General features: G+C 37.0%; 1 protein-coding gene across 1 annotated transcript in view; it reads right to left on the bottom strand.

The window, feature by feature from the left end:
• Nucleotides 1-21721, bottom strand: part of LOC143902241 (zwei Ig domain protein zig-8) — an 85803-nt gene that overhangs the window by 48415 nt on the left and 15667 nt on the right. The gene's annotated exons all lie outside the window — the stretch shown is intronic.

Raw genomic sequence — 21721 nt, 5'->3', positions numbered from 1 at the left:
CTTTGCGATGGCCATCGCCGCTGTGCAACGCACTTTGGAATCATGCAATCTGCTGATCTTTTACGATGACCGCGTACCAATGTCCGGATGATAGACCCGATAACGACAGCTAGCTGATTCGCGTGCCTTTATGACCTTAGAACCATGCGCGCAGCCCTGGAAAATTGTTGGAGACCTAGCTCCAGTTCAAAATAAATAAGTCACTCTCCTATTGTTGTGCTTGAAGACAGAGAGGTAGAAAATAGCGCTCGGCGGAAATTATATGTATAAGTTGAGCTGCATTACAGCCCCACTTTCGCTCGATCGCTCAATTTACCGCCACGATGGATATGTGAATCTGTATTATTCAATTTCGCCCTTTCAAAGCAGGCAGACACTTTAGATATGTGCCGAATTTTATAAAAATACGGACAAAGAAAATGGTTGAAATTGCCACATTTGCGGCGTGTCAGAGGACGCCAGCGAATCTGCATTTCTCTTTCGCCCTTCGCAAATGCGTTGCCTAATTCGACGTTGCCGCGGCGTTACAATTGGACGATAGGGGCTCGTTATTGCGAATTTGCATTTGCAAACGGGTATTTGAAATGCGCGGAATACGCTAACTTGGTCCAGCACCAGGTAATCAAACGATATTCTTTGAAAGAGGTACTCGTGCGCGAGTGCGCGCCCAGCGTTGCCAACTCCTTCTATCTCGGGTACATAAAACGTCGTGTGACGTTTTGCGGAAAGCGCAATGGTTTATTACGCTTCTTTTTACGGCGTAATTCAACACGGAGATCTAACGAAGCGGTATAAATGCACTCGCCTATTCAAGATTACTCGAACATTGCTAAGGACGCGCGGCATTTTTCTACCTCCATTTCCGCTCTGCAGCTAAACTTGCTCTATATTTTTAGATAATTCGTTATTATAGCACCGCATGTAAAACGACTTACGCGAACAGAATTTCGGAATTCGTCGAGCTCTTTTCGTTGCTCGAGCTCAGAACAGAAATTGGCCAATCGTGAGTTAAATAAAATTCGAAAGGAACGTAACTAACTTATCCTCGTTGTAATATCAATTTAATTTCAACCGGCACCGCTCTTGAAATTTATCAGAACGAACAACGTAATATTACCGACGGGATATCGTGTCGCGACGCGAAGCGTTCCCTCGTGTTTCCCTTTATCGCCGACGACACTTCTCCCGATATTTCAAATTCCACTTCCCTCATAATCCATCGACTAGGGTCTTTATCCCATGCCATTGTATCGCCGGAGAATAAGGGTGGCGCGATCGAACGATCGCGTAGCCGGATTGATAGGTTCAAGAACGGAGGCGGATATGCAGGTCATCGCGCGGCGGATCACATTGGTGCTCTATATATGCGCTGGAGGCTCCAATAGGTTTTATTGCATCCCTCGGCTGCCAGCCGAGAATGAAGGGTCAGCGTGAGCGAGGGTATAATAAACGGTCATCCGCCGCCGTTATTAATCATCGCATTTCCCGCAATACCTACGTTCGCGCGGATCCGACAATGAAGACTGAGGATAGACAGCGTACATCGGTGACGATACAGGCCGCGGCCGGATCGTACGACGAACAGAAGAGATGAGATTGTATCGTAATCGAGTATCGAGGACCATCTCTCGCAATCTCGTACACTATTTCCTGCACAAGCACATGCACGGAACATCCACCCACGCACGTGCACGTGTGAGCCTGTTCAGCCAAAACAATGACTATAAGCCGCACGTTCCTCGCAAAGCGGCTCCGAAATCTCCGTTGATGGCTCAATATTTTCTATTACCGCATGAAATTGATTTGCATCAACGTTGAGAAAAGCGAGTATATCTTCGGAGTTATTGCTTTCTAAAACCTTTGACTTTCATTAATTGTCGGTCTCGCGAACGTCTTTTCGGGTACAATAATTAGACGGCCTACTCTTGTAGATATACTCGTTTCTCCAGTCTGGATGGCTCTCTATCTATATGATTGAGGTACGTATTTTGTTATAACCCGTACTGTGTTTGTCATATAGGTGTTTTTTTAGTTTTAACTACATTGGGGGTTTATTGTCATTATGAATAATTTCTATTCCACATCCTTTGACTTTACATTTGGCTACGTTGGTATTAACGTCATCGAAACACTCTCCCACATAAAAAAAATAAATAAAATCTATAATACATACGGCAAATCTGATGACAATATAATTTTATTGCAGATTTCCCCATGAAGGACGCCACGAAACAAGGACAATTGCAAATTTTTTAAGATACATTTGGATTCAAATCCGAAATATCTTACATATAATTTTTTAATTCGGAGGGGGAATTCGGGAGATAACTGATTCTCTATTTCTCTTTAGACTGTGGAGCTAGTCGTATAGAATATACGAAGCCGCACAAAATGTTTTAACGCTGATTAAAATTTTGATGATTATTATGTCAAATTATATAACCTTGATTTTATTGCTATATGACCGAAATGTTGCAATTTTTCGATAGGTAAACTTCGACATAACGCTTTGTGTTTTATCAACGGATTTTTAATCATCGTTTTTGTAACTATCAGGAGTGAAATCTAGCTATTCTCAAACTTTCCTGATACAAGCGCGCAGCTTAACTACTAGAAAGCCCGGTGAATTAACATTAAAGCTTCCCCTCATATTTGCCAAGCACAGCACGTTGGATGTTAAATTCAATAGATAATTCAATTTCATATTCAGTTTAATAGAAACTTTAAATGTGAACGTTATACAAATTATTCCAGCCTGCGAACAGCAGACAGAGAAATCGGATGAGAACTTTGCAATTAAAATAAAGTAAATCCTTCACAATTATAAAGTAAATCCATTCTATGTTATCGACTTTAGCAATACGTTAATCAATCTTAAACTAATTGCCATCGAGAGCACGTTGCAATCAATCGCTTCCGACATTGATAAGCCATTATAAAGAGGATAATTAATTAATATAGCAACGTCTATTTATCACTCTCATGAAATATATGTTTTACATTATTACCAATTGTTAATCTCTATTGATGTATGTTTCTTAATTGGACTAAAACTTTGATTGAACTATGCTAATTAGAATAATATATCTGATTAATTAAATGTACTTCCTCTATATGTCGTACTAGTTATATATACTACGGAATCTCATTAATTATATTCTGCTAAATAAGGTCTCAATAGGACTGTCACTCAGTTATCAACGTAATTGTCGCTCTTAATTGTTCATCTATATAAAAGAGAAAAATTATAATCTCTGCAACTGATCATATTATAAATACGTCTAAAAAGAAAAAGAATTAAATATGCAAATAAAAATTCGTATATATATATTTTTTATGTTTTAGATATATTTTTTTAAACAAAATTCTTGATAAAATAATTTTCCCGTTTATTAAACAATATTAATTAATCAAAAAATAATCACTTTTAACATTCTCTCGTATGTGTCGATTCACCAGAGGATATAATTACCCGCCTCGATTATGGTAGGGAGTTAAAGCGATATTTCATAATAATGACGGAAATGCGCGGCATTGCTCGTGATTGTTCACTTACAGAATGAAATTGCTAAAATAACGACGTAGACAGGCACTGTCGCAACAAATCATGCCAATTTCAATTTCGCGAGTGATCGCCGCGAATTCGCTTTCCTCGTTCGTATTTCAATCCGCACGCGGAGATTAATCTTTATTTTAATAGATTTTGCAGCTAGATACGACTGTGCGAACACATTTCTTAACCCACGTTCGTTCGGACGTATATTGATTGATATTTATTCGCATTCGAGGCCGGAACTATACGCGCAATCGATACTAATCAGAATTCAAAAAGCAATATCTGAATAAACAAATAAATTTCTTGAGCAGCGAAAAAATTGAATATCTTCATCATATACTTACCTCTGCAATATAATTATACCAAATTGCACAAGTTATATTATAAAATATTTATAAAAAATTAATTTTCTACTTTCCGCTGAGATTGCTTGAGTCAATTTCTTCGATATAATGCCTGTTCAATACATTAATTGTAAAATCTTTGTATTAATATTTCTATTTTGAAGAAAGGATCGTTCTTCTCGACAGTTAATTAAAAATGTCACTTTTCTTTATTGACGAGAAAATCTAAATAAACACGACTTCGCGATGAAGCAATCTCTATAAACGCCACTTGCAATTTGAATGTAGTGTACAATATTGTGTTACATCACGCGCAGATTTCTCTGAAAGATACAAGTATATAATAAAGTCTATATATATCGCTCTAAATTATGCATATATATATTTCATGTGATTAATTTAATATTTGAGTGTACTCACAGAAAAAGAATTAGTATTCCCCGATAGCACCAATATCCTATAAATATTCATATAACGTCCATATAGGCATTCAGAACATAATATGCGGGACATCCATAGGATATTGTGTGCTGTCTGGGTTAATTTATCGCCGACCTTCCTGTTTTTGTCAAGGTAAATTGCACATCAAAATTGAATCGTTGATATCAGAAACAGTTCAATTTATATATATATTTTGACAATATATATTAAAAAAATATTTAACGGTGAAATGCCTACTGGGTATAAACCAGATTGGATGGAATGAAATCGATACTTTTAAAGTAGGTCGGCCAATATCATTCTATATAGCTTGAGAGTAGAAGAACAAACTGAAAGGACTTAACGTTTCTTGCCTTCTACTCTTCCACAAGCAACCGCAATTGATCATTTTAGTCAGTAAGATATTAAAATATTCCTGGCAAAGTCATCAACGGATGGTCGATGTGGACGAACAATTATTTGGAAAGTATTTTAACCCTTACCTCCGAAGGGGATATGGTACGGCGACTTAAGATTTCTATTAGCACAGATTTACGCTCGTACGGCGGATTATTTCGCGTTACGGAGATCGCAATTACGCTCGTCACGTATGAAGCTCGTCGGGGAAATCCGCAGGAGGAACGATATGTCGCATCAGCAGAATTCCAAGAGGTGGTAGGTGCACCGGCGATATCAGAATGAGACACGGAAACTTCACCTCTAGAAGAGCTCCACGGCTTCCCTGTGTATTATGCTGTGCGAGGCACTTAAGTTGCCGGATGTTACGGTCTAATAACTGGATGTGGAAGCCCTTCGCAATGGCCAGATCCACCACCGCCGATTTAGACCAGACGTAACTGCCTGGTAGCTGCGCGCGCGGTCGTTTTGTTAAATACGGATAAACGATAAGCTATCCTCGTAATACCCGCTTAACGGTCAATACAAATTTCGGTTTTAAGCTATGGTGGAGCAATAAGAAATATACAGAGTGTAACGTGGGCCAGCAAAGTGGAGCTTGGCGCTGTAAAACGTTCGATTTAGTATCCGAAGCGAATAAAACGTGCAATTGGCTTCACGAATGAGTATCTCTTAATGAGCCTTAAATGGCAGGAATTAATCTTTTTCCGGTAAACCGCTAACATTAATCTTTCAATCGGATATTGATTAAGATACTCATGGAAAACACGATCTTTTAAAAAAATCAAGCATTTAGTTTGTACTTAAATGCTGGGTATATACATGACGTATTTGTAATTAAACAAATTAGAAAAACTATGAAAAATATTTTTTGCAGTAAAATATAACTAAATCTAAATATATAAAGTCCTGTACTTTATAACATGTTAAGAACATAACAATTATCGTTTATTTACGAACGATGAAAGCAGCGGAAACATTTTTCGATATCTTAATGGAATCGCCTCCTACAGAGATCCTGTACTCCTTACCTCGCTGCCTCAACGTTAAATGCCCGTTGCTCTAAAAGCCGACTCCTAAAATTCAGAGAAAAAGAAAAAAAAGATTAATCGGGATAAAACCTGACTCTTTACTGATGCACTTCTAAGCCTCGAATGTGTCGCACAAAGACCGCTATTTTCGTGCAACAATAGAAGCGAGAGATAAGTGTTTCCTCCCAGCCGTTTCTCACCAATATGGGCATTTTCGATTATTTGTGTATATTACTCAGGTAGCAGATTGACGTCAAATAACGTATTAATACTGTCTTAATGATGACTCTAACGTCAATAATAAGTCATTAAGACGTCTTTAGACGTCATCCTGCTACCTGGGTATTATGCACATATACGAAGACACATGACACACACATACATGCAAGTTAACATACGACAAGCGTGTTTTGTATATGTAGTATACAGTACACATAATAAAGGTATACAATACACTTTCCATTTGCAGATAATGATCGGAGAACAAGGTCTTTCCGTAGCGAGGATTCGAATTGAAACCGATCGATCGTCGCCAAAATACGAATCCAAGGGGCCCCGCCTATTATCTACAAAACTCGCCATTTGTCAGCATAAGCCACGATGAGATGGAAGCCAAATTCCAACTACGTTCGCTATCGCAAGATTTCTATGCGCAGGAGAAACTTCCAAGTCCGATCCGCCAGATTATATCCACAGAATTTCAGTTCTCCGTGACCGAGCGCATATTTAGGAGATGCACCCGCATCCGATTAATAGAGAACGTTATTACTCCGTTCTGCTTCGGGGTACAATGTAAAATTTGAATCGCAATTTTGCATGCTATAATCATCCCGGCTCGCGTAAACCAGCGAAGCAGATTAATATTATAGAAGTCCTGATTGGAAAGTCATTATATCACTATATAGATGTAAAGTCGACGTGATAGTGTTAAACCGATAATCGAAACTCATTTAGAATGTTCTCCGATTAAAAACGTGAACGTTGTGTGCTTTTGGAAACAAATTTATTTATTTAAATTTGGCAAGTGCGAATAAAATATTTTACACCACATTTTCTCTCCCTGCTTTTTATCCTGATCAAATTATGACTATTGATCGATGGTTTTGAAATTGCAGTTTTTAAAGGCTACAACTACATCGAGAGTCTGCAAGACAAACAAACTCTACAGCTCGTCAAATACAAAAGTACATCTACAGCTTTCTGACGCGCCTGGACATTTTGAGATCGTTACGATTCCAGGACATTTTTCATGACTCCCAGGTTTATGGACGTCGCGTGGAACAAGAAATCGCGCAAGAAAATGCGATAAGCTTGCCGATTCCGAACTACGGCACGTCCCAGTTACACCGGTGGCCGTAACCCGTTCTGGGATTAGCTCGATCCATATATCTATATGTATGTTATATACCTGTATGTGTGTGCCGATGCGAGCCCGGCAAAGACGACGAGCGTGGGTGTGGCGGGTGGGAAACCAGAACGAAAAGGAACACGATCGCTCCAATTTCTACGACGTGACTCCCGCGATCGATCCTGTCCAGCTGCGTACACCACGCCGGGTCGCTAAGCGTTCAATTAACAAGATCCTTTCGGTAGATCCGCCGGATTTCTCACGTTTGCACGTCTCCGCCCTTTCACGCTTCTGCAGAGAACGCGGTTATACCGTTCACGACGCGGCGATCCATTTACATTGTCAATACTAGAACGGGACGTTTTGAGGGCAGCGTGGCTGCTGCTTTCCAAAAACCGAAGCGAATTGGTATTGCTTCCTTTCAGTGTCGAAATTAATGGTACGTCGATGCGCGAGAGAAGCAACTCGTTAACTCTCACGCGGGCAATTTGGCCCCAAATGTTCTTACCTCTGATGTGTAAGAGAAAGATATACTTAATCATATATACTTATTTCGTTCATCAAAGCTCGTTTATAGTCTTCAATGTCCGCCATAAATATTCAAATTTTTATCCGAAAAAATAATGATATCAGAGAAGCGATAATTGTTCTCGCAATAATTGTTCCAATTTTAAATCAAGGTTTTCCTTGTCAATGAAAAGGTCCTTTTTAACGAATCCAAGTCACCGTTTTCGTGTTCCGAATCATTCACGGCGATTTGTCATTGTCAGAGAGCCAAGTAATGAAATCACGCGCAACATCATAATACAATAGTGCTACGATAATTGCGACCGATAAGAATGATTGATATCTGAGCGTGTACAAGGAGTAACACAGTTAATACACCCCGCAGCGCATCGATGAGCGCGTACCGCGGCGTTTAGTGTTCCGCACAATTGCAGAAAGGTGGGGTTTTGTAGGGGTTTCGCAACGCTTGGCTTCAATGCCTGCCGTTCTGGCGTTGTTCGCGCAATCGTTAATTAGAGGGCAACGATAATTGGGCAAACCCCGGATGAATCGTCAACGTCAGATATACTACTCTGCATAACGCGACCGATTACGTCAGGTTGCACGGCTCGAGTCTCGACCGCAGCTCCCAATTACACATGATGCTAACGATGCTTGTCTACCGTCGTAAACACGAAATATTTGACCGCATCGTTATGCAACTCGCATAACGTTAGACGCGCTAGTTACGTTTACCGCGAGACGAAGCACAAAATTATTGCTGGCGAGCGCCAAACTTCGAGTATTAGATCATCACTGTACTATTGACTTATCATTATGAGAGAAACAAGGCGTTTTTCACACTTTTAACATCATAACTTTATAAATTATGTACATTACAATGAGATGCGGTACAATGTCTATAAAATATTTTGTATAGAAATATTTCTTTATAATAATCTTGCTTCGAAGATAATTATGCATTAAAGCGAAGCATCTTGCGCGTACCAGCTATTTATTTCAGACTCATGTGCAAAACATAGCTAAGGAAATAAGGATATTATATTTTAGCCTGAGCTAGTTTTAATCTCAGCCAGTGTCGTGTAATTTAGGTCACGTCGCCGTGTAATTTGCCTCAAGCACAGAACGGACGGACAAAAGTTACATTACCGTAGATCCGTTAAAATTGCATCTTTCTTCAGTCTACCTTTTAAAGCAACATGCAATGATCTTATTAAAAAGAATGTAGGAAAACGGAAACAAACTGCACAAGTCGCGTATTAAATCAATGGTTAATCAGATGGACAATCAGGACAACCAGGTTGCAATTTCGAGGGAATTCGAAATTATATATATAAACGAATATATGAAGGATTATATATAATATGCGCTATGTCGCGCGAATAAGTGTCGTATATTGTCTATATATGGTAACGTAATGATTAAAAAAGCATTTTAAAGATGAAATGTTAAATTATAAGTAATGACGAAACCGATGCCACTCACAGAGAAAGGATATTGCGATTAGATTTAAGGATCTCGTCCAACTTCTGGAGATTCATGCAAAATTAATAGTATTCCCTTTGCTTTTGGTTCCGTTTCTCGGGTCGAGTCATCGGGCTTACGTAAAATCCCGAGACACTAGCGATTTCTTAAGGATTTGATTCTAACGGGGTGCAACGTGTGCGGTGTACTTTCGCTAAATAATTCTTAACTGGCGGAGAGTCCGTGTATTTGCGCGGTAACGAGAGTAAGAAAGACGCTAGCCTGGCTTCATACGCTATTCCCTTTGACCCGGCCGTGATACCCCAAATCCGGCAGTCTCTAGTACTTTCGTGACATGCGCTCGCGCGCATATATCCGTCAGACTTATGTAAACGAGGAGGATGCCACGCCAAAATCAAACGGGCGTCGAGGGAGGCGAGCGTTCCGGGGGAAAACAAGAAGCGACGGGCGGCGCTTTGTTGGGCGGATCACTTAGATCTGATGGGTAATTTACGTTCCCCCGGCCGTTACGCCGAGGAGAGCGCACGGCGAGAAGACGTCCCGCCGGATCGATGATAACGATTAATTACGATTTATCGGCGTTATCGCCTCGTCGTACGGTGACTCATAAAGCAATTCCCGCGATAGGCGGGCGTGCAACGTCGTGGAACAACTTGCATTAAAGTGTATCGATTTGTTTGATTTACTAGCCGGGACTATGGCGATAGCGCCGAATGGAGCCGCGCGATATTGCGAGTGTTCGCGTTCGCTGCTCGTGAAATGAAAAAGCACGTTTATGAGCGACGAGTTATACCTGGTAGCGCAATTATTGCTCGGGGAATCATAGGTGTTGTTGAACGAAGCACAGTGCCTCTGGGAATTTTGCATATCGACACGACCGTTTCGATGCCCTCCATTGCCGATCATTTACGTTCCTATTTTCATCAATCAACGGATCGTGTCGTAAATAGTAAAACTGTAATCTCATTTCGCAAAATAATCAATGTTAATTTACGAGCAATAAGTCAACCTGTCATTCGGGTCAGCGTAATTTTCATGGGGCAGAAAATTCGCGCTAGTCATAGAAGTCAAATTCAATAACTCATGCGTAAGCCCGCGATAGAAATAGAATTTTTACACGACGGGGAAATTTATTGATATATATATATATATATATATATATATATGCATGTTTACAAATTATTATTTTATCTACATTAAGATCTATGATTATTTAATGTAAATATTATTGTTATAATTAATTTTTTTATTACATAGAAAGAGTAGTGCGCGCAATGAATGTAATCAGACATCTCAAAGTATTTCGTAATTGGATTGGAATGTCGAGATCGTGTCATCACTCGAAAGCGAATTCAAGAGCGCGGAAGCGGATTTGTCGCCGAAAAGTCGCCTTTATTTGATTACGCGACCGATATGTCGAGCGATCCATCAAGGAACGGGCGAGGCAGAATAATTTGACATGAGAGACGGATTCGCGAATACCGCGTCTCATTTTGAGCGTCTTGAAACGAGTTTTACCGCGACGTAATGCGAGTATATAACTTTTTCCTTCTCTCTCGATTCTTTTATTCGTCCGTTTTTGCTTTTTCCCTTATGCTGAATATGACACAGCTGCTAGATATCTCTTCACATACAGAAAATGTCGCATTTATTTCAATATCGAAACGTCAGTACGTTATTCAATTGAAAAGTCTTAAGGTATCAAACGTAAAAGTTGAAAAATCGTAAAAAAGTCATTTTATTTTTACTGAATTTTTTATATTAATAAAAATCTTATTTTAGACATAATCAGAGTAATTGATGTGTTAAAAATTAAAGGATTGTGTCAAGTAATTTGTTCTAAAGTTTCTGTAAAAAAAACGCAACTTTAAAGGTGTCAAAAAATTTACTATTGTAAAAAGAAAATTCGATAAGTTTAAGATACTTGATACACGTGTAAAGCTACAATTAAGTAATTTTTTTTTCGCATATGATTGATTCACATTCACATGATGGATGAGATAGAAAATTGCGGTAAAGGACATAGGACAAATTTTGATAATTCTCCGTGAGAGCAGCTTTTATTTGGACGAGCACGCGGCAATTAGATTGGTACTCATTCGTTACTATTCCAAGGGAAAAGAAAGAGGGGTAACCATTCTGACGATAACGAGGAAAGGCTCGTTGAGCACGCCGCCGTTCCAATTATGTAAAAACAATCTCGTAAATCCGAGTTGCTAGCGAGTTCGTCGAACGATCCGGCGAGTACGAGGAAACGATAAATTCGCCTCCACGATTTAACACTCGCTACAATTTCACTTACGCTCGTAACCTTTTACAAATTCAACCACCTCGAGTTTATACACCAAGAACATTTTCACTGATAAACAGTAGAAAAAAATTAGCGAGGTTTGTAGTAAGGTCTTCGCAAAGAAACGAGCTTCGAAGCATTCAAAATCTGAGGATTTAAGCTTTATAAGCGTATCTCTGCAAAGATTTTATATACTAGAAACGGCGTGTACGGGAAAGACAATATTTATTCTCCAAATTTTATTGATTATATCGTAAAATGTATATTCCATGTATGCCAATGTTAAAACAAAAACAATATTTGTATATCAGTGGCATTTTTTTATTCTTTCTCGTTTTGATTAAAAAAAAAGAAAGAAGAAATTGATTAAGATATGTTTATTAAAAATATTCTTAAATGTTTGCATTATTTCAACGAAAATATTGTTTGAGTTAAGGTGATGCTGGAGCCGTCTGTATAACCGACAAAATTACCATTTTCTATGTTATCGACTATATCTGTCCTTGTATAGACAAAGATATAGACAAGAATAGCACGTTACATTGCACGCACACATACGCACGATGCACATCGACATTATACTTTTATATTACGCTTCCAAATCTTGATTTGGAGGGTTTATCGATGTTTTTCTTGTTGTGCAATTCGGGGGAACTTGTTTTCGCGTTCGTACCAATGGTATATCTCTTATATGAAATACATCTTATGACGAGCTGACAGCTCGCCGCAACTCGAGACGCCATATTGGGATAAAAATAGGATAAAGAAATATGTACTTCCGTAATTTTTTCTCGTTTTCTATATAAAATCGGAGTTCCCCCGAATTATTAATGTACGTACTGCAATTCTGGAAAAGATTTTTAATTCTGTCAAATTAATACAACGCTACGTGACGACAAAAAATGCCGGTAAAACAGACGGCTCCAGCATCCCCTTAAAACAATCTCGTTATCGGCAAAATCTTCATTCTCGTGCACTCAAATGTTATGTGTGAAATCGTCGTGATATTAATTATATATATTAATATCTCTGATAATATTATTTTACAATTTAGTAAATAATGATAGAGCGTTTTGCGAGTTCCCCGTGCAAACATAATTGTGCAAATGGAACCATGTAATTGCATCGCAATAATACATTATTTACCTAGATGGAAACTACGAAACGCCAAATTAAACACGCAAGTTCGCTCAGTGAATTATTAGTAGCGTTAAATCAATAACGCTAGAACCTATCTCGTTGCGGGGGGGAGGGCAGATTTGAAACGTCAGCCTTAATAAATATGCAACGTAAAATTAATTTCGTGAAATTTAATGCGGATTTAAATTGGTATATACCTGACAGATACGGGTGAGAATTGCACCGGTTTAAACAAATCGGGACCGTCGTGAGAATTTGTCTAGTCGTTCGAATCTCGAGGTGCAATACCGCGCACGTCGCGGTATAATGGTGCCGAAGATATACGCACGCATTTCCGACGCGAATTTCGCCCTTAATAACCTCGCCTCATGCGACAAACGACCGCGAAGAACGTGGCGCGCCACCCCCTGTGGAATTCGTCGCGGTGTGCCATTAAATGCATACCGCGCGCAAGGAACATGACACGGTCACGAGAAAAAAAGCCAGTGAGAGTGAGTAAGTGTGAGACAGAGAGAGAAAGATATATAGAGAGAGACAGAGAGAGAGGGAGGAATTAGCCGACACATCTGTCGCCTCGGCATCTCTGTCGAGATAGGGTGGCTTCTAGCCGACAACAAGACGACGAGACCGGGCCAATCAGCGTGTAATCTGTTTAGGTTTGCCCATTTGACACGGATGACTAACCGCAGCTCGCTACCGCACACGGCTTACCCGTCCTCTCGGGTCTTGCACGACAAGGAATACTTTATGAGGTCGACAGATGCGCCCGACGGATTATCCTCTAAGCATACAGAATCCGTCTCGCGCGTTTTATTAACCGCCGCGTATAAGCGCGTGCACGCGCCAGCGTGTTTTATGGCACGGATGATTGTGTGTACAGAAAACTTGAGCCCGGGGCAATCATGTACAACGCGGATTTATTCGTCTTGGGTCACGGGCCAGGCCCTCTCCTATGTTGATGATAACGATGATACGTTCCCCCGTTTTATTGTCGACCGTTCACCCTCGCTCGTTTATCAACGTGCGTGTTTCTTCAAGGTACGCAATTATATCCTGAGAGTTAAAAATTTATCATCCTTTCATCAATAAAATTACCGAGGTAGCGAAATTAAACGTCCAAAGTTGATTATTACGAGAATATCCACGTAAAAATTTAATTCTGGCGATGAAATGTAGTTTTATTATTATATGCACAATTTTGGAAAATGTTTCTGTCAAAAATATCATTTTATATTAATCTATTATTAATATCAGTATCAAATTTCCTTTCACATTTGCGTACAGGAAAAGAAGAATATAAAATTTTACTACTATTTCTTAAATTAAAAAATATTCGAGACGTTTCGCAGGAAAACTTTTACATCTGTTGTACGTGTTACAGTGTCGATAAAATATAAAGCATAAAAATATAGAGTTAATAAACCAATTATGTTACAAACATTTTAAAATAACGACGAGACAATATCAGAAAGTTTTGCGACAGACCGAGCTGAGTTGAACTTTACGCAAGTTCGAAAATAGAACATGACTCACTGGAATTCCAATCCTCAATTGTAGAGCGCTGCCCTACGAGAAGCGAACGTGCTAATTTTCGCGCTTTATTTGTCTTTATGATTTACAAGTCGGCGATAAGCCGATCGGTTTACAACGGGGGAGCTGCGCATAAGCATGCGAGCATAAATTTGCATTAATTTCCGCGGGCTTCGTTGTTGCATACGTTGTACGCAATACAACGAAACGCGTGGAGAGAAAAATCGTCGGCCGGATAATTACCACACGCTGGAAAATGCTCTTATTATGCTTCCTTTACGAATAACCTATTTATGCTGAAACTCCCCAATTTATGTCCACGCGTCCGGAAAAATTGCCATATTTATTTATGCATTTGTGGTATGTATCATATTTGTATCGCGCGTTATCCTGCAGTTCAATATTTACTCATTTATATATGTTTATATCCTTCGATAATCCCGTTATTATATTGTTTCTCTAAACCACAGTATTATTTAATAAAGTATTATGCGTTTTTGATTATAATTATGCGATACATGAAAATTCATTATCAACGTTTTCAGAACAGTAGTTTTAATTTATACTCTTCAAAAGAATTTCTCGAACGCAACTTGGTCGTTTCTCTGATGGTAATCGTTTCTTTACTTCGGAAAATCATAAAATATGGATTATGATAATTTTTTTCCAGGATTTAATTCAGAAAATGAATGGAATTTTTATTTCCATCTTTATAATCCAACTTTAATTTTAATACGATAATATTCCATAACTCTGGCGCTCTGTAAACTTTAGTAAATTAAAAATAAATTATTGAAACTTCATTATATTGTAAATAGTTCGCTATATTGTGAGTTTTTAAGGTTAAACTCGATTATTATAATTTATATTTAAATTTGGCAAATTACGGATAAAACAATTTCTTTCAACAAAAATTTGTTAAATATTATTTGTCGTTACATCGAACATCGCACAAGAAATTATATTATATTTTATCTTGATCTCTTTTTATTATTTTTTATATAATTACATTTATTATTTTTAAAAACTTAATTACAAAACTGTACTAGTTAATATTTTCAAAGCAACTCGGATTTCCGATTACAATTAAAAATTTAAACAATCTTTAATGTACAAATACTTAAGTATGTTTACCGGAAAATTAGAGCAGTAAAATTAGAAAACAAAGCAATAATTTATTATCAAATATAATCGTTTATTGCATGCGCGCGGTGCATTATCGTTTTGATTTGTGTAGCAGCAAAATTAACGATAGCTAAAAATCTCGGGAGGTTTACGAGCAATTGGGGCTACGGAGGAATTTCTTAAGATAATAGAATTTACAACAGAAAATACAACAGCAAGCATAATTTCTTCGTACTAAGAATACCCATTCTTGGCAGGTTTACAAAATTACGCACGGAATATATCTGCATAAAATATAAATTATAAAAAAGCCCTGATTATTAATCCTTTAATTCCATTAACACTTGTAACTTCTTACAACTCTCTACGAGTGATCCAATCGAATTTAATATAAACATAAAAGTTTAAATGCAGAGTTGTAAAATATAACAAAGAAATGTGATGTGATATCAATATTGACATGTAATTATCAAAGTTTTGAATGTCTGAAATGCGCTTATATAAAATTATTTATTGTTTATTACTTATATTGCATTTCATTATGCTCAATTAAATTAAATTAAATTAAAGAAAACTGCGTCTAAAAGTATTAGAAACAAATTCCAAATTCATTTCTCTATAACAAAGTTTAAACAACGATAATATTCTTTAAAATCCTATGATTTTTATATAACGTTAAATAAAATTCTCAAATTTAATTATAAGAATATTATCTAGCTGCACTTATCAACTTCACAGTGCAATGACTCCATGACACGAAATAAAATTCTTACGATATGTACTCCCGTATCGATTTACTGACCGTGCCATGTACAGTCAATTTATGGGTAGATTGGATATCCATACTTCTAGGTAAAGTTCCGAATATTTTCCGATACGAAGTGCATAACCACGACCGATGTCATGAAAACGTACTTTATTGCGCAATATGTTTATCTTTACATGATCTAAATATGGAAAGGTCTATTTTTATTACCAGATATAAGAAAAATAAAAATAACTTTATGGTGCACTCAAGCATAAAACATGTATAGATTTTGATGCTATTGTATGTACATATAATGACTGTATAAGGAAATGATTGTCACAATCCTCTTTGTCTGTGATTTGCCCATCTCCCACTACCGATATATTCCCTCCTGTTTTTCTTTACTCTTTGGTCAAAACTGATCCAGCCGCAGTTGACCAAAGGATACATCTTGCGATGGTTATATAGGAATATATACCATAACAAAATAAATAAATTTCATAAGATTTTGTGTATTTGTAATGCGTATTGCAATAAACATGTGTGTAGCTTTATATACTAATTTCAATGAATATATGTATAGTTATATATATTAGGTTTATCATGAGATCGTACGCGTACATTAAATATATGAATATACTGTCGGTAATAAATATTTGCAAAATAAAAGAAGATCGAACTTAACTTTTGCTTCCTCATAGAGGAAGCTTTGTTTATCGTTGTAATTAATATAAAATGTAGATAAATAACGCTTTAATATAAAATCATTCATGTAAAAATATTTGTTACTCTTATTCACAAATATATAAATAAAATTAAATGTGTGGTAGTGTTTCAACCGCGAAGCAGATGAATGGTAGATACACATTTAGAAAATTGGAGCAGCGTGGTTTAAGCTTCCCTCGTCTCGAAATCTTATACATTTATACAAGAAAAAAAACGATCTAGATACAATTTATTGTCGCCAGAACCAGGAACTCAACGAAAGAAAATCAATTTTGCAACTGCTAATGTAATGAAAGAAAACTTGATACAATTCATTTATCATACGCTTGCCATCGTCGAAATGTTCGCGCCATATATGACTGTTTAAGAAGACGAATAACTTAAGCTTCACGCAAGTATTAAATTTATCGCGCGTCTCAAATAATTCACTCGCTCTTATCAGATTCTCTTTCGTCGGAAAAGTTGAATTTCAGTAAAAAACGTTGACCGACCGATTAAAGAAAAGAGCATGAGTGGATCCACTCACAAGAAATGCAGATTGAAGCTCGATGTTCTTCGACAGACACTTAAATCAACGTTTCAGAATCTATATAATGGTAAGAATTTCGTAAAACAACCGGTGAAGAAATTGATGTACCAGATCATGGAGAAACTTGACACGGGGAAGTACAGCGATCAAAACTCCTAGAGTCTCGACCTACCTTGCTATCAGTAATGGCATGTGATAGAAGATAAAACTCAATGTACTCCGGATTTTTAATTGTTGTATCGACTATTCTACCCGGAGTGTTAGAATATCTTATGTCACCCATATCGGTGGACCCAGAGTGGAGACGCACGTGGTGTCTCTTTTGCACCACCAAGCAATTAATTTCTATATTATTCTTATCGCCAGTGACTTCAGACACCGCTCTTTTTATGGCTTCAATTTCGTAATGACTAACTTCTGGAAATTGAGTCTCGCTGACTACGTCTCTGAAAAATTAATATAAATATGGATGTAATGCGTTTTAAAATATAAGTATATAAGTCTATCTAGCTAGTAAGTATGTAAAATATAATGGAGTAGAGATTAAAAAAAAAAGAAATTATTGCCACTTTTGACTTGAGAGGATACGGCCTTAGAGGCGTTCAGGCATAATCCCATGGATAGTAGCTTCGCACCACCGGCCGCTCGACCGAGTGCGTGAACCAAATGTCCGAACCTGCGGTTCCTCTCGTACAGAGCAGGATTACTATCGCAATGACCGGTCATCAGTGTAATAGGGTTATACCTCGAGAATAAACTATAAACGAGTTACGTACAGGCAGTTCAAGCGTGAAAAACCGATAAGAATCGTTAGGCACTTTGCATGGCCGCACTAGTGCGACCTATTCGTGTGTGACTTTTGCGTCCATCTGTCGCATCGCTAAACTCTACTAGCAAGTATGTAACTCTATACTAGGAAGTCCTCTAAAAATATACGTTATTAATATCGGCGTTACAGAAAAGAATGTAATATTGCAACGGCAAATTAACTCATTTTCGGTTAGATCGTTCAGATAAAAGCGACACTACTCCAACACATTTAAAGGTTCAACTATTCAACTCTTCCCTCTCGTCGATTTCGACCCTAGAATCATATGTGAGCCTCCAGCAGTGCCAAGAGAGTAATTTTCCACTGGGAATGGTAACGTCTGACCGTTTGATTATCCACGTTATATACCGGTGGTCGTAATTACAAGTCGAACGCGATATTCGTCACGCCATATGGTATATCTCAGGACCCTCTTGCAAATAAAGACAGACACCGCGGAGTCAAATCGACCGAGAAAATAATCGATATCGGAAAGGCATACATATGCAAATATAATATTCTACACCCTATCTTTCTCTCGTACGTTAAAATCGCCAACTTTTACTTAATTTAAAATTTTTCACTTAATTTATTATCTCACTTAATTGATTGATACATAAATCCATGGTGTATTTACATGTGATAATTGCAGCTAAATACTACCTATTCGTACCTAATGATTCACAACCAAACAATTTACGAGAGGTAGTTGTTTCATGCATCGAGTAATAACAATGAAATGATACTAATATTTCATTGTGCGAACGCCATAAATTTTGAATATCAGTGCCACGGAGTCCTCATTAAATGCATTATATATATGCTTACACGAGCTCGCAGAATAATATTCTCGGTATCGCGATTATTATATTTACGTTTGGATCGCGCATTTCAATCTGCATAACTTCTCCATCCCCCGGTTTTGATCAAATATATGAAACGTGACGGATAGATAACATTCGCAGGCAGCTGCCGTACCGCTGCAACGCATAGGAAATTTTCCACAAATCTGAGATTGCGACTCGCGAGCGTCGCGGATCCATTCCTGTAAACGTCGCCGCCGAATACCACGGAGGATTCTCGCGCGGCGATATTTCCTGGCGGACTTAACGTCACGAGTATGTACGCGATTTGGACCACGTTCTGCGACACGGGAGATAAGTCCGTTTCGTGTATATTTTGCGTAAATCGGGCGGGGAAAGTGCAAACGCCGGTTTATTTTAAAAAGAGGCAAGCAGGCGAAGGAGGACAAGCGCGGCTGAGCCGGGGTGCAATTTTCAGACAATTTCGTGTAATAACTTTTGCATGTGAAATTGCAATAATACGTTCTCCCGGCGGGCTCGTAGGTCGGTGCACGTTATGCAAAGGCCAGAGTCTCTTCCGTATACTTCCACCCTTATTCCTCTGTCCTGCCCGCCCTCTATCCTCCTTTCGTTCGTGGAGAGAAGTCGTGGTGCCATGAGGTCAGTTATCCGAATGCGAAGACACTAGACCCCAACTTCTTTCTAATCTCTTTTACTGCCATTCTGCACCCGTTGCTTTCACTTATTCATAGCTTGCCACAAGTCTCTAATTTCAAATACTGTCCGCCTCTCTTACGATTATTGCTATTCATAAATGCATTCTATGCTAAATATAGTTATTTAAATTCTTTATTTATATTTCAGATTTATATACAACAGGACATAATTTAAAAAGTTAGTATTGCTTCCTCATAGAGGAAGCTTTGCTTTCGTAAAAAAAAATTTTTTTTTTGTTTTTCTGAATGTGTTCAGAATGTTCTAAAACATCGAAAAATTGCAATTTTAAGTCTGTATGTATGTGTGTGCGTGTGTGTGGGTGTGTGTGCCAAATTTACCAAAATTTCTATAAGTCCAGAACTAATCAACCAAATCTTAACGAATTATATATGAGAAATAGGAGTAGAAAAAACTGAAGAATATAATAGAATTAATAAAAATTGCTAATAATCAAAGGGTTCTTTTTTAATAAAAATTTGATATTTTTCAGAAATGTTTGTTTATGCTTTAATTTCCGCAAATTTGGAAATATCGATCTATTTCTAATTTTATTATATTTTTCAGTCTTTTCTACCCCTATTTCATATATAATTCTTTAAGATTTGGTTGATTAGACTCAGCTTTATACGCGATCAAATCTCTAATTTTTAGAAAAATGTCTGTAATAGCTTTAACTTCTGTAAATTTTAAGATATCGGTTTATTTTTAATTTTGTTATATTCTTCAGTCTTCTCTATTTCTATTTTATATAATTCTTTAAGGCCGGTATTCATAGTCGGGTCTTATATTCAAGATCGTCTTAAGTATAGCAGTCTTAAGGCGTCATCTGCCAATCAGAGGGCTGTATTAGCATCTTAAGACGTCACTTCCTCTATGAGGAAGCCAAGTGCAAATTTCTAATTTGCACTATTTTTTACATATATATTATTGTATGTTTTTTACATATAATAATATTGTCGCAAACATTTCTTATGTATATTTAAAAAATTTTCATTTTATATATATATATATTTTTTTTTTTTCAATATTATATATATATATATATATATATATATATATGTATAATATCATAATAAAAATAAAAATATTATAATATATAATTTTCCATGTGTTGTGTGTATAACGTCCTTCCTTGGGAAGTCTACAATAAAATTATATTAGTATTAAATTTGCCGTATATGTAGATATTATAGATTTTTTTTTTTTAATGTATACTTACACGTTTCTCCACTCTGGATGCACTGTACTAATATGAAATTTCAGCCCTCGAGCATCTTCCTTTTACGAATATTTTTATAAATATTTAATATTACCCGATTCTGAGAGAGAGAGACACACTGTTTTTATCTGCACGATCAAAGATAAAATAAATTAGCCATAGTGTTCTTTGAACGCAATTTATCAACAGAATATTATTGTATATTTCCAACCTTACATGTATGCGTAGGTGAATTTATTTCCAGCAATTTATTAACAATTTATTAATATAAATTTTTCTGCTCTGAAAATCTTGATCATGAACATGAAAGGTAGTTTAAAATAATGCATTTACAAAATTAAAAGTATAACTGGATCGAAGTCCGTCTGGTATATGAATAATATATATTTTTATCGATTAATATATTAAAAAGATAAAGTTAAAAAAATAAATATAATATTCCAGTACTAAATAGTATAACAGGATAATTTACTTTATTATTAATCTTTAGGTTAAAATATTGAACAATCGATATAATCAAACAACTGAATCTATGTCTCAATTAAATTAAAATTTTTTAATTTAGAAAATAAAGCGTTTAAACGCTTATTATTTTTTATTCAAATAAAAGTTTTAATTTAATGTGAAAAACAGTTAAAACATTGTTTTAAAACAAAAACTGTATTTATGTTTCCGTATAATAAATAACAATATTTCACTCTTTCTCGCACGCGCGGACGCGCGCACACGCACATTTTTTAGTGTTTTAAATTTGTAGCCATTATTGCACTTTGTTCAAACAGAAACGAAGTGCAGATGGATGTATACAGAGTTCCATTGATAACTTGTCAAATGCAAGCGTAGCGATCGGATATTGGAGAACGATGTACAAAGAATCTCCAAAACGAATTTTATCAGTCCCCCTGCGGGTGTAAGACAATCCCAGGCGGATTCGAACGCAAAGAATTGCTGAAGCATTAGTGGCTTGCGGAAATAAAA

Source organism: Temnothorax americanus, unplaced genomic scaffold (genome assembly GCF_048541705.1).
Source record: "Temnothorax americanus isolate GAGA-0224 unplaced genomic scaffold, ASM4854170v1 Scaffold39, whole genome shotgun sequence".
NCBI classification, from domain to species: domain Eukaryota; kingdom Metazoa; phylum Arthropoda; class Insecta; order Hymenoptera; family Formicidae; genus Temnothorax; species Temnothorax americanus.
The sequence above is the reverse complement of the archived record's forward strand: the minus strand, read 5'-3'. Positions and strand labels throughout refer to the sequence as shown.